This window comes from Synchiropus splendidus, chromosome 15 (genome assembly GCF_027744825.2).
Source record: "Synchiropus splendidus isolate RoL2022-P1 chromosome 15, RoL_Sspl_1.0, whole genome shotgun sequence".
Classification (NCBI taxonomy): domain Eukaryota; kingdom Metazoa; phylum Chordata; class Actinopteri; order Syngnathiformes; family Callionymidae; genus Synchiropus; species Synchiropus splendidus.
In genome coordinates this window covers 17312350-17325549 of record NC_071348.1, presented here as the reverse complement: position 1 = coordinate 17325549, position 13200 = coordinate 17312350, and the positions used below count along the sequence as shown (strand labels likewise).

The 13200-nt window shown below is 39.8% G+C and overlaps 1 protein-coding gene across 1 annotated transcript in view; it reads left to right on the top strand.

Moving 5' to 3' along the window:
• The window catches only part of LOC128746705 (histone H1.2-like), a 96838-nt gene that overhangs the window by 13851 nt on the left and 69787 nt on the right, over positions 1 to 13200 (top strand). The window lies entirely within an intron of this gene.

Sequence of the window (13200 nt, the reverse complement as noted above, 5' to 3'; positions counted from 1 at the left end):
AAAAGTTATCGACATTTTTATGTTTGGCGTTCTGGAACCCACCTAATCTCGGGCTGAAAACGCGTTTTCTGCATTGTGCCATAACTTTTCAGGGAAGCCTCAGAACATGAAATGTTCGCCTCCCACTATAGCAGAAAGGGTCTTTCTAGTATTTGCACATCAAATCTAAGCTGTCTGAAGTGTTTTTCCAAAGTTATCAACATTTTTATGTTTGGCGTTCTGGAACCCACCTTATCTCAGGCTGAAAACGCGTTTTCTGCATCGTGCCATAACTTTGCAGGGAAGCTTCAGAACATGAAATTTTCACCTCCCACTATATCAGAACGGGTATTTCTCGTAGTTGCACATCAAATCTAAGCTGTCTGTAGAGTTTTTCCTGAGTTATCAACATTTTTATGTTTGGCGTTCCGGAATCGACCTTATCTCAGGCTGAAAACGCGTTTTCTGCATTCTGCCATAACTTTGCAGGGAAGCTTCAGACCATGACATTTTCACCTCTCACTAAAGCAGAAAGGGTCTTTCTAGTAGTTGTACATCAAATCTAAGCTGTCTGGAATGTTTTTCCAAAGTTATCAACATTTTTATGTTTGGCGTTCCGGAACCCACCTTATCTCAGGTTGAAAACGCGTTTTCTACATCGTGCCATAACTTTGCAGGGAATCTTCTGAACAAGAAATTTTCACCTCCCACTACAGCAGAAAGGGTCTTTCTAGTAGTTGCACATCAAATCTAAGCTGTCTGAAGTGTCTTTCGAATGTTATCAACATTTTTATGTTTGGCGTTCCGGAATCGACCTTATCTCAGGATGAAAAATCGTTTTCTGCATTGTCCCATAACTTTGCAGGGAAGCTTCAGAACATGAAATTTTGACCTCCCAATATAGCAGAAAGGGTCTTTCGAGTAGTTGCACATGAAATCTAAGCTGTCTGAAGTGTTTTTCCAAATTTATCAACATTTTTTTGTTTGGCGTTCCGGAATCGACCTTATCTCAGGCTGAAAACGCGTTGTCTGCATTGTGCCATAACTTTGCATGGAAGCTTCCGAACATGAAATTTTAAACTCCCACTATAGCAGAAAGGGTCTTTCTAGTAGTTGCACATCAAATCTAAGCTGTCTGATGTGTTTTTACAAAGCTATCAACATTTTTATGTTTGGCGTTCCGGAATCGACCTTATCTCAGGCTGAAAACGCGTTTCACGCATTGTCCCATAACTATCCAGGGAAGCTTCAGAACATGAAATTTTGACCTCCCACTATAGCAGAAAGCGTCTTTCTAGTAGTTGCACATCAAATCTAAGCTGTCTGAAGTGTTTTTCGAAAGTTATCAACATTTTTATGTTTGACGTTACAAAATCGACCTTATCTCAGGCTGAAAACGCGTTTTACGCATTGTCCAATAACTTTGCAGGGAAGCTTCAGAACATGAAATGTTCACCTCCCACTATACCAGAAAGGGTCTTTCTAGTAGTTGCACATCAAATCTAAGCTGTCTGAAGTGTTTTTCGAAAGTTTTCAACATTTTTATGTTTGGTGTTCCTGAATCGACCTTATCTCAGGCTGAAAACGCTTTTTCTGCATTGTGCCATAACTTTGCAGCGAATCTTCAGAACATGAAATGTTCACTTCCCACTATAGCAGAAAGGGTCGTTCTAGTAGTTGCACATCAAATCTAAGCTGTCTGAAGTGTTTTTCGAAAGTTATCAACATTTTAATGTTTGGCGTTCCAGAATCGACCATATCTCAGGCTGAAAACGCGTTGTCTGCATTGTGCCATAACTTTGCAGGGAAGCTTCAGAACATGAAATGTTCACCTCCCACTATAGCAGAAAGGGTCTTTCTAGTAGTTGCAGATCAAATCTAAGCTGTCTGAAGTGTTTTTCCAAAGTTATCAACATTTTTATGTTTGCCGTTCGGGAATCAACCTTTTCTCAGGCTGAAAACGCGTTTTCTGCATTGTGCCATAACTTTGCAGGGAAGCTTCAGAACATGACATTTTCACCTCCCACTATAGCAGAAAGGGTCCTTCTAGTAGTTGCACATCAAATCTAAGCTGTCTGGAATGTTTTTCCAAAGTTATCAACATTTTTATGTTTGGCGTTCCGGAACCCACCTTATCTCAGGCTGAAAACGCGTTTTCTACATTGTGCCATAACTTTGCAGGGAATCTTCTGAACATGAAATTTTCACCTCCTACTACAGCAGAAAGGGTCTTTCTAGTAGTTGCACATCAAATCTAAGCTGTCTGAATTGTTTTTTGAAAGTTATCAACATTTTTATGATTGGCGTTCCGGAATCGACCTTATCTCAGTATGAAAAATCATTTTCTGCATTGTCCCACAACTTTGCAGGGAAGCTTCAGAACATGAAATGTTCACCTCCCACTAGAGCAGAAAGGGTCTTTCTAGTAGTTGCACATCAAATCTAAGCTGTCTGAAGTGTTTTTCGAAAGTTATCAACATTTTTATGTTTGGCGTTCCGGAACCCACCTTATCTCAGGCTGAAAACAGGTTTTCTGCATTGTGCCATAACTTTGCAGGGAAGATTCATAACATGAAATTTTCACATCCCACTATAGCAGAAAGGGTCTTTCTAGTAGTTGCACATCAACTCTAAGCTGTCTGATGCGTTTTTCCAAAGTTATCAACATTTTTATGTTTGGCGTTCCAGAATCGACCTTCTCTCAGGCTGAAAACGCGTTGTCTGCATTGTGCCATAACTTTGCATGGAAGCTTCCGTACATGAAATTTTCACCTCCCACAAAAGCCGGAAGGGTCTTTCTAGTAGTTGCACATCAAATCTAAGCTGTCTGATGTGTTTTTCCAAAGTTATCAACATTTTTATGTTTGACGTTCCGGAAACGACCTTATCTTAGGCTGAAAACGCGTTTTACACATTGTGCAATAACTTTTCAGGGAAGCTTCAGAACATGAAATGTTCACCTCCCACTATAGCAGAAAAGGTCTTTCTAGAAGTTGCACATCAAATGTAAGCTGTCTGAAGTGTTTTTCCAAAGTTATGAACATTTTTATGTTTAGCGTTCTGAAACCCACCTTATCTCAGACTGAAAACGCGTTTTCTGCATTGTGGCATAACCTTGCAGGGAAGCTTCAGAACATGAAATTTTCACCTCCCACTGTAGCAGAAAGGGTCTTTCTAGTAGTTGCACATCAAATCTAAGCTGTCTGAAGTGTTTTTCAAAAGTTATCAACATTTTTATGTTTGGCGTTCTGGAACCCACCTAATCTCGGGCTGAAAACGCGTTTTCTGCATCGTGCCATAACTTTTCAGGGAAGCCTCAGAACATGAAATGTTCGCCTCCCACTATAGCAGATAGGGTCTTTCTAGTATTTGCACATCAAATCTAAGCTGTCTGAAGTGTTTTTCCAAAGTTATCAACATTTTTATGTTTGGCGTTCTGGAACCCACCTTATCTCAGGTTGAAAACGCGTTTTCTACATCGTGCCATAACTTTGCAGGGAAGCTTCAGAACATGAAATTTTCACCTCCCACTACAGCAGAAAGGGTCTTTCTAGTACTTGCACATCAAATCTAAGCTGTCTGAAGTGTCTTTCGAAAGTTATCAACATTTTTATGTTTGGCGTTCCGGAATCGACCTTATCTCAGGATGAAAAATCGTTTTCTGCATTGTCCCATAACTTTGCAGGGAAGCTTCAGAACATGAAATTTTCACCTCCCACTATAGCAGAAAGGGTCTTTCTAGTAGTTGCACATCAAATCTAAGCTGTCTGAAGTGTTTTTCCAAAGTTATCAACATTCTTATGTTTGGCGTTCCGGAATCAACCTTATCTCAGGCTGAAAACGCGTTTTACGCATTGTGCCATAACTTTGCAGGAAAGCTTCAGAACATGAAATTTTCAACTCCCACTATAGCAGAAAGGGTCTTTCTAGTAGTTGCACATCAAATCTAAGCTGTCTGAACTGTTTTTCAAAAGTTATCAATATTTTTATGTTTGGCGTTCCGGAATTGACCTTATCTCAGGCTGAAAACGCGTTTCCTGCATTGTGGCATAACCTTGCAGGGAAGCTTCAGAACATGAAATTTTCACCTCCCACTGTAGCAGAAAGGGTCTTTCTAGTAGTTGCACATCAAATCTAAGCTGTCTGAAGTGTTTTTCCAAAGTTATCAACATTTTTATGTTTGGCGTTCTGGAACCCAACTTATCCCAGCCTGAAAAAGCGTTTTCTGCATTGTGCCATAACTTTGCAGGGATGCTTCAGAACATGAAATGTTCACCTCCCACTATAGCAGAAAGGGTCTTTATAGTAGTTGCACATCAAATCTAAGCTGTCTGAAGTGTTTTTCGAAAGTTATCAACATTTTTATGTTTGGCATTCCAGAATCGATCTTATCTCAGGCTGAAAACGAATTGTCTGCATTGTGCCATAACTTTGCATGGAAGCTTCCGAACATGAAATTTTAACCTCCCACTATAGCAGAAAGGGTTTTTCTAGTAGTTGCACATCAAATCTAAGCTGTCTGATGTGTTTTTCCAAAATTATCAACATTTTTATGTTTGGTGTTCCGGAATCGACCTTATCTCAGGCTGAAAATGCGTTTTCTACATCGTGCCATAAATTTGCAGGGAAGCTTCAGAACATGAAATTTTCACCTCCCACTACAGCAGAAAGGGTCTTTCTAGTAGTTGCACATCAAATCTAAGCTGTCTGAAGTGTTTTTCCAAAGTTATCAACATTTTTATGTTTGCCGTTCCGGAACCCACCTTACCTCACGCTGAAAACAGGTTTTCTGCATTGTGCCATAACTTTGCAGGGAAGCTTCAGAACATGAAATTTTCACGTCCCACTATAGTAGAAAGGGTCTTTCTAGTAGTTGCACATCAAATCTAAGCTGTGTGAAGCGTTTTTCGAAAGTTATCAACATTTTTATGTTTGGCGTTCCGGAATCGACCTTATCTCAGTATGAAAAATCATTTTCTGCATTGTCCCACAACTTTGCAGGGAAGCTTCAGAACATGAAATGTTCACCTCCCACTAGAGCAGAAAGGGTCTTTCTAGTAGTTGCACATCAAATCTAAGCTGTCTGAAGTGTTTTTCGAAAGTTATCAACATTTTTATGTTTGGCATTCCAGAATCGATCTTATCTCAGGCTGAAAACGAGTTGTCTGCATTGTGCCATAACTTTGCATGGAAGCTTCCGAACATGAAATTTTAACCTCCCACTATAGCAGAGAGGGTCTTTCTAGTAGTTGCACATCAACTCTAAGCTGTCTGATGCGTTTTTCCAAAGTTATCAACATTTTTATGTTTGGCGTTCCAGTATCGATCTTATCTCAGGCTGAAAACGCGTTGTCTCCATTGTGCCATAACTTTGCATGGAAGCTTCCGAACATGAAATTTTAACCTCCCACTATAGCAGAAAGGGTCTTTCTAGTAGTTGCAGATCAAATCTAAGCTGTCTGAAGTGTTTTTCCAAAGTTATCAACATTTTTATGTTTGGCGTTCCATAATCGACGTTATCTTAGGCTGAAAACGCGTTTTACGCATTGTTCCATAACTTTGCAGGGAAGCTTCAGAACATGAAATGTTCACCTCCCACTATAGCAGAAAGGGTCTTTCTAGTAGTTGCACATCAAATCTAAGCTGTCTGATGTATTTTTCCAAAGTTATCAACATTTTTATGTTTGGCGTTCCGGAAACGACCTTATCTTAGGCTGAAAACGCGTTTTACACATTGTGCAATAACTTTTCAGGGAAGCTTCAGAACATGAAATGTTCGCCTCCCACTATAGCAGATAGGGTCTTTCTAGTATTTGCACATCAAATCTAAGCTGTCTGAAGTGTTTTTCCAAAGTTATCAACATTTTTATGTTTGGCGTTCTGGAACCCACCTTATCTCAGGCTGAAAACGCGTTTTCTGCATCGTGCCATAACTTTGCAGGGAAGCTTCAGAACATGAAATTTTCACCTCCCACTATATCAGAAAGGGTATTTCTCGTAGTTGCACATCAAATCTAAGCTGTCTGTAGAGTTTTTCCTGAGTTATCAACATTTTTATGTTTGGCGTTCCGCAATCGACCTTATCTCAGGCTGAAAACGCGTTTTCTGCATTCTGCCATAACTTTGCAGGGAAGCTTCAGAACATGAAATTTTGACCTCCCAATATAGCAGAAAGGGTCTTTCGAGTAGTTGCACATCAAATCTAAGCTGTCTGAAGTGTTTTTCCAAAGTTATCAACATTTTTTTGTTTGGCGTTCTGGAACCCACCTTATCTCAGGCTGAAAACGCGTTTTCTGCATTGTGCCATAACTTTGCAGGGAAGCTTCAGAACATGAAATTTTCACCTCCCACTATAGCAGAAAGGGTCTTTCTAGTAGTTGTACATCAAATCTAAGCTGTCTGAAGTGTTTTTCCAAAGTTATCAACATTCTTATGTTTGGCGTTCCGGAATCAACCTTATCTCAGGCTGAAAACGCGTTTTACGCATTGTGCCATAACTTTGCAGGAAAGCTTCAGAACATGAAATTTTCAACTCCCACTATAGCAGAAAGGGTCTTTCTAGTAGTTGCACATCAAATCTAAGCTGTCTGATGTGTTTTTCCAAAATTATCAACATTTTTATGTTTGGTGTTCCGGAATCGACCTTATCTCAGGCCGAAAACGGGTTTTCTGCATTGTGCCATAGCTTTGCAGGGAAGCTTCAGAACATGAAATTTTCACGTCCCACTATAGCAGAAAGGGTCTTTCTAGTAGTTGCACATCAAATCTAAGCTGTCTGAAGTTTTTTTTCGAAAGTTATCAACATTTTTATGTTTGGCGTTCCAGAATCGACATTATCTCAGGCTGAAAACGCGTTGTCTGCATTGTGCCATAACTTTGCATGGAAGCTTCAGAACATGAAATTTTCACCTTCCACTATAGCAGGAAGGGTCTTTCTAGTAGTTGCACATCAAATCTAAGCTGTCTGAAGTTTTTTTTCGAAAGTTATCAACATTTTTATGTTTGGCGTTGCAGAATCGACATTATCTCAGGCTGAAAACGCGTTGTCTGCATTGTGCCATAACTTTGCATGGAAGCTTCAGAACATGAAATTTTAACCTCCCACTATAGCAGAAAGGGTCTTTCTAGTAGTTGCACAACAAATCTAAGCTGTCTGATGTGTTTTTCCAAAGTTATCAACATTTTTATGTTTGGCGTTCCGGAATCGACCTTATCTTAGGCTGAAAACGCGTTTTACGTATTGTGCAATAACTTTCCAGGGAAGCTTCAGAACATGAAATGTTCACCACCCACTATAGCAGAAAGGGTATTTCTAGTAGTTGCACATCAAATCTAAGCTGTCTGTAGAGTTTTTCATGAGTTATCAACATTTTTATGTTTGGCGTTCCGGAATCGTCCTTATCTCTGGCTGAAAACGCGTTTTCTGCATTGTGCCATAACTTTGCAGGGAAGCTTCAGAACATGAAATGTTCACCTCCCACTATAGCAGAAAGGGTCTTTCTAGTAGTTGCACATCAAATCTAAGCTGTCTGGAATGTTTTTCCAAAGTTATCAACATTTTTATTTTTGGCGTTCCGGAACCCACCTTATCTCAGGCTGAAATCGCGTTTTCTGCATTGTGCCATAACTTCTCAGGGAAGCTTCAGAACATGAAATGTTCACCTCCCACTATAGCAGAAAGGGTCTTTCTAGTAGTTGCACATCAAATCTAAGCTGTCTGAAGTGTTTTTCCAAAGTTATCAACATTTTTATGTTTGGCGTTCCGGAATCGACCTTATCTCAGGCTGAAAACAGGATTTCTGCATTGTGCCATAACTTTGCATGGAAGCTTCCGAACATGAAATTTTAACCTCCCACTATAGCAGAAAGGGTCTTTCTAGTAGTTGCACATCAAATCTAAGCTGTCTGATGTGTTTTTCCAAAGTTATCAACATTTTTATGTTTGGCGTTCCGGAATCGACCTTATCTCAGGCTGAAAACGCGTTTTACGTATTGTGCAATTACTTTCCAGGGAAGCTTCAGAACATGAAATTTTCACCTCCCACTATAGCAGAAAGGGTCTTTCTCGTAGTTGCACATCAAATCTTAGCTGTCTGAAGTGTTTTTCCAAAGTTATCAACATTTTTATGCTTGGCGTTCCGAAACCCACCTCATCTCAAGCTGAAAACGCGTTTTCTGCATTGTGCCATAACTTTGCAGGGAAGCTTCAGAACATGAAATTTTCACCTCCCACTAAAGCAGAAAGGGTCTTTCTAGTAGTTGCGCATCAAATCTAAGCTGTCTAAAGTGTTTTTCCAAAGTTATCAACATTTTTATGTTTGGCATTCTGGAACGCACCTAATCTCAGACTGAAAACGCGTTTTCTGCATTGTGCCGTAACTTTTCAGTGAAGCTTGAGAACATGAAATGTACGCCTTCCACTATAGCAGAAAGGGTCTTTCGAGTAGTTGCACATGAAATCGAAGCTGTCTGAAGTGTTTTTCCAAAGTTATCACCATTTTTATGTTTGGCGTTCCGGAACCCACGTTATCTCAAGCTGAAAACGCGTTTTCTACATTGTGCCATAACTTTGCAGGGAAGCTTCAGAACATGAGATTTTCACCTCCCACTATAGCAGAAATGGTCTTTCTAGTAGTTGCACATGAAATCTAAGCTGTCTGAAATGTTTTTCCAAAGTTATCAACATTTTTATGTTTGGCGTTCCGAAACCCCCCTTATCTCAGGCTGAAAACGCGTTTTCTGCATTGTGCCATAACTTTTCAGGGAATATTCAGAACATGAAATTTTCACCTCCCACAACAGCAGAAAGGGTCTTTCTAGTAGTTTCACATCAAATCTAAGCTGTCTGAAGTGTTTTTCCAAATTTATCAACATTTTTTTGTTTGGCGTTCCGGAATCGACCTTATCTCAGGCTAAAAATGCGTTTTCTGGATAGTGCCATAACTTTGCAGGGAGACTTCAGAACATGAAAGTTTAACATCCCACTATAGCAGAATGGGTTTTTCTAGTAGTTGCACGTCAAATCTAAGCTGTCTGAAGTGTTTTTCCAAAGTTATCAACATTCTTATGTTTGGCGTTCCGGAATCAACCTTATCTCAGGCTGAAAACGCGTTTTACGCATTGTGGCATAACTTGCAGGGAAGCTTCAGAACATGAAATTTTCTCCTCCCACTATAGCAGAAAGGGTCTTTCTAATAGTTGCACATCAAATCTAAGCTGTCTGAAGTGTTTTTCGAAAGTTATCAACATTTTTATGTTTGGCGTTCCGGAACCCACCTTATCTCAGCCTGAAAACGCGTTTTACATATTTTGCCATAACTTTGCAGGGAAGCTTCAGAACATGAAATTTTAACATCCCACTATAGCAGAAAGGGTCTTTCTAGTAGTTGCACATCAAATCTAAGCTGTCTGAAGTGTTTTTCCAAAGTTATCAATATTTTTATGTTTGACTTTCCGGAATCGACCTTATCTCAGGCTGAACACGCATTTTCTTCATTGTGCCATAACTTTGCAAGGAAGCTTCAGAACATGAAATTTTCACCTCCCACTATAGCAGAAAGGGTCTTTCTAGTAGTTGCACATCAAATCTAAGCTGTCTGTATCGTTTTTCCTGAGTTATCAACATTTTTATGTTTGGCGTTCTGAAATCAACCTCATCTCAGGATGAAAACGCGTTTTACGCATTGTGCCATAACTTTGCAGGGAAGCTTCAGAACATGATATTTTCACCTACCACTATAGCAGAAAGGGTCTTTCTAGTAGTTGCACATCAAATCTAAGCTGTCTGAAGTGTCTTTCCAAAGTTATCAACATTTTTATGTTTGGCGTTCCGGAATCGACATTATCTCAGGCTGAAAACGCGTTTTACGCATTGTGCCAAAACTTTGCAGGTAAGCTTCAGAACATGAAATTTTCACCTGCCACTATAGCAGAAATGGTCTTTCTAGTAGTTGCACATCAAATCTAAGCTGTCTCCAGTCTTTTTCCAAAGTTATCAACATTTTTATGTTTGGCGTTCCGGAATTGACCATATGTGAGGCTGAAAACGCGTTTTCTGCATTGTGACATAACTTTGCAGGGAAGCTTCAGAACATGAAATTTTAACCTCCCACGATAGCAGAAAGGGTCTTTCTAGTAGTTGCACATCAAATCGAAGCTGTTTGAATTGTTTTTCCAAAGTTATCAACACTTTTATGTTTGGTTTTCCGGAATCAACCTTATCTTAGGCTGAAAACGCGTTTCCTGCATTGTGGCATAACTTTGCAGGGACGCTTCAGAACATCGAATTTTCAATTCCCATTATAGCAGAAAGGGTTTTTCTCATTCTTCAACATAAAATCTAAGCTGTCTGAAGTGTTTTTCCAAAGTTATCAACATTTTTATGTTTGGCGTTCTGGACCCCACCTTATCTCAGTCTGAAAACGTGTTTTTTGCATTGTGGCATTACTTTGCTGGGAAGCTTCAGAACATCGAATTTTCACCTCCCACAATGGCAGAAATGGTCTTTCTAGCAGTTGCACATCAAATCTAAGCTGTCTAAAGAGTTTTTCCCAAGTTATCAATATTTTTATGTTTGGCGTTCCGGAATCGACCTTATCTCAATCTGAAAACGCGTTTCCTGCATTGTGGCATAACTTTGCAGGGAAGCTTCAGAACATCGAATTTTCACCTCCCACAATGGCAGAAATTGTCTTTCTAGCAGTTGCACATCAAATCTAAGCTGTCTGAAGTGTTTTTCCAGAATTATGAACATGTTTATGTTTGGCGTTCCGGAATCGACCTTATCTCAGGCTGAAAACGCGTTTTACGCATTGTGCCATAACTTTGGTGGGAAGCTTCAGATCATCGAATATTCACCACCCACTATATCAGAAAGGGTCTTTCTAGTAGTTGCACATCAAATCTAAGCTGTCTAAAGAGTTTTTCCAAAGTTATCAATATTTTTATGTTTGGCGTTCCGGAATCGACCTTATCTCAGGCTGAAAACGCGTTTCCTGCATTGTGGCATAACTTTGCAGGGAAGCTTCAGAACATCGAATTTTCACCTCCCACAATGGCAGAAATGGTCTTTCTAGTAGTTGCACATCAAATCTAAGCTGTCTGAAGTGTTTTTCCAGAATTATGAACATGTTTATGTTTGGCCTTCCGGAATCGACCTTAACTCAGGCTGAAAACGCGTTTTACGCATGGTGCCATAACTTTGCAGGGAAGCTTCAGAACATCGAATTTTCACCTCCCACAATGGCAGAAACGGTCTTTCTAGTAGTTGCACATCAAATCTAAGCTGTCTGAAGTGTTTTTCCAAAGTTATCAACATTTTTATGTTTGGCATGCCGGAATCGACCTTATGTGATGCTGAATACTCGTTTTCTGCATTGTGCCATAACTTTGCAGGGAAGCTTCAGAACATGAAATTTTCACCTCCCACTACAGCAGAAATGGTCTTTCTAGTACTTGCACATCAAATCAAAGCTGTCTGAAGTGTTTTTCCGGAGTTATTAACATTTTTATGTTTGGCGTTCCGGAATTGACCTTATGTGAGGCTGAAAACGCGTTTTCTGCATTGTGACATAACTTTGCAGGGAAGCTTCAGAACATGAAATTTCCACGACCCACGATTGCAGAAAGGGTCTTTCTAGTAGTTGCACATCAAATCTAAGCTGTTTGAATTTTTTTTCCAAAGTTATCAACATTTTTATGTTTGGCGTTCTGGAACCCACCTTATCTCAGGCTGAAAACGCGTTTTCTGCATTGTGCCATAACTTTGCAGGGAAGCTTCAGAACATGAAATTTCTACATCCCACTATAGCAGAAAGGGTCTTTCTAGTAGTTGCACATCAAATCGAAGCTGTTTGAATTGTTTTTCAATAGTTATCAACACTTTTATGTTTGGTGTTCCGGAATCAACCTTATCTCAGGCTGAAAACGCGTTTTACGCATTGTGCCATAACTTTGCAGGAAAGCATCAGAACATCGAATTTTCACCTCCCACAATGGCAGAAATGGTCTTTCTAGTAGTTGCACATCAAATCTAAGCTGTCTGAAGTGTTTTTCCAGAATTATGAACATGTTTATGTTTGGCGTTCCGGAATCGACCTTATTTCCGGCTGAAAACGCGTTTTACGCATTGTGCCATAACTTTGCAGGGAAGCTTCAGAACATCGAATTTTCACCTCCCACTATAGCAGAAAGGGTGTTTCTAGTAGTTGCACATCAAATCTAGGCTGTCTGAAGTGTTTTTCCAAAGTTATCAACATTTTTATGTTAGGCGTTTCGGAACCCACCTTATCTCAGGCTGTAAACGCTTTTTTTGCATTGTGCCATAACTTTGGAGGGAAGCTTCAGAACATGAAATTTTAACCTCCCACTGTAGCAGAAAGGGTCTTTCTAATAGTTGCACATCAAATCTAAGCTGTCTGAAGTGTTTTTCCAAAGTTATCAACATTTTTAAGTTTGGCGTTCCGGAACCCACCTTATCTCAGGCTGAAAACGCGTTTTCTGCATTGTGCCATAACTTCTCAGGGAAGCTTCAGAACATGAAATGTTCACCTCCCACTATAGCAGAAAGGGTCTTTCTAGTAGTTGCACATCAAATCTAAGCTGTCTGAAGTGTTTTTCCAAAGTTATCAACATTTTTATGTTTGGCGTTCTGGAATCGACCTTATCTCAGGCTGAAAACGTGTTTTACGTATTGTGCCATAACTTTGCAGGGAAGCTTCAGAACATGAAATTTTAACCTCCCACTGTAGCAGAAAGGGTCTTTCCAGTAGTTGCTTTTCAAATCTAAGCTGTCTGAAGTGGTTTTCCAAAGTTATCAACATTTTTATGTTTGGCGTTCCGGAACCCACCTTTTTTCAGGCTGAAAACGCGTTTTCTGCATTGTGCCATAACTTTGCAGGGAAGCTTCAGAACATGAAATTTTCACCTCCCACTATAGCAGAAAGGGTCTATCTAGTAGTTGCACATCAAATCTAAGCTATCTGAAGTGTATTTCCAAAGTTATCAACATTTTTATATTTGACGTTTCGGAACCCACCTTATCTCAGGCTGAAAACGCGTTTTCTGGATTGTTCCTTAACTTTGCAGGGAAGCCTCAGAACATGAAATTTTCAACGCCCACTATAACAGACAGGGTCTTTGTAGTAGTTGCACATCAAATCCAAGCTGTCTGAAGTGTTTTTCCAAAGTTATCAACATTTTTAAGTTTGGCGTTCCGGAACC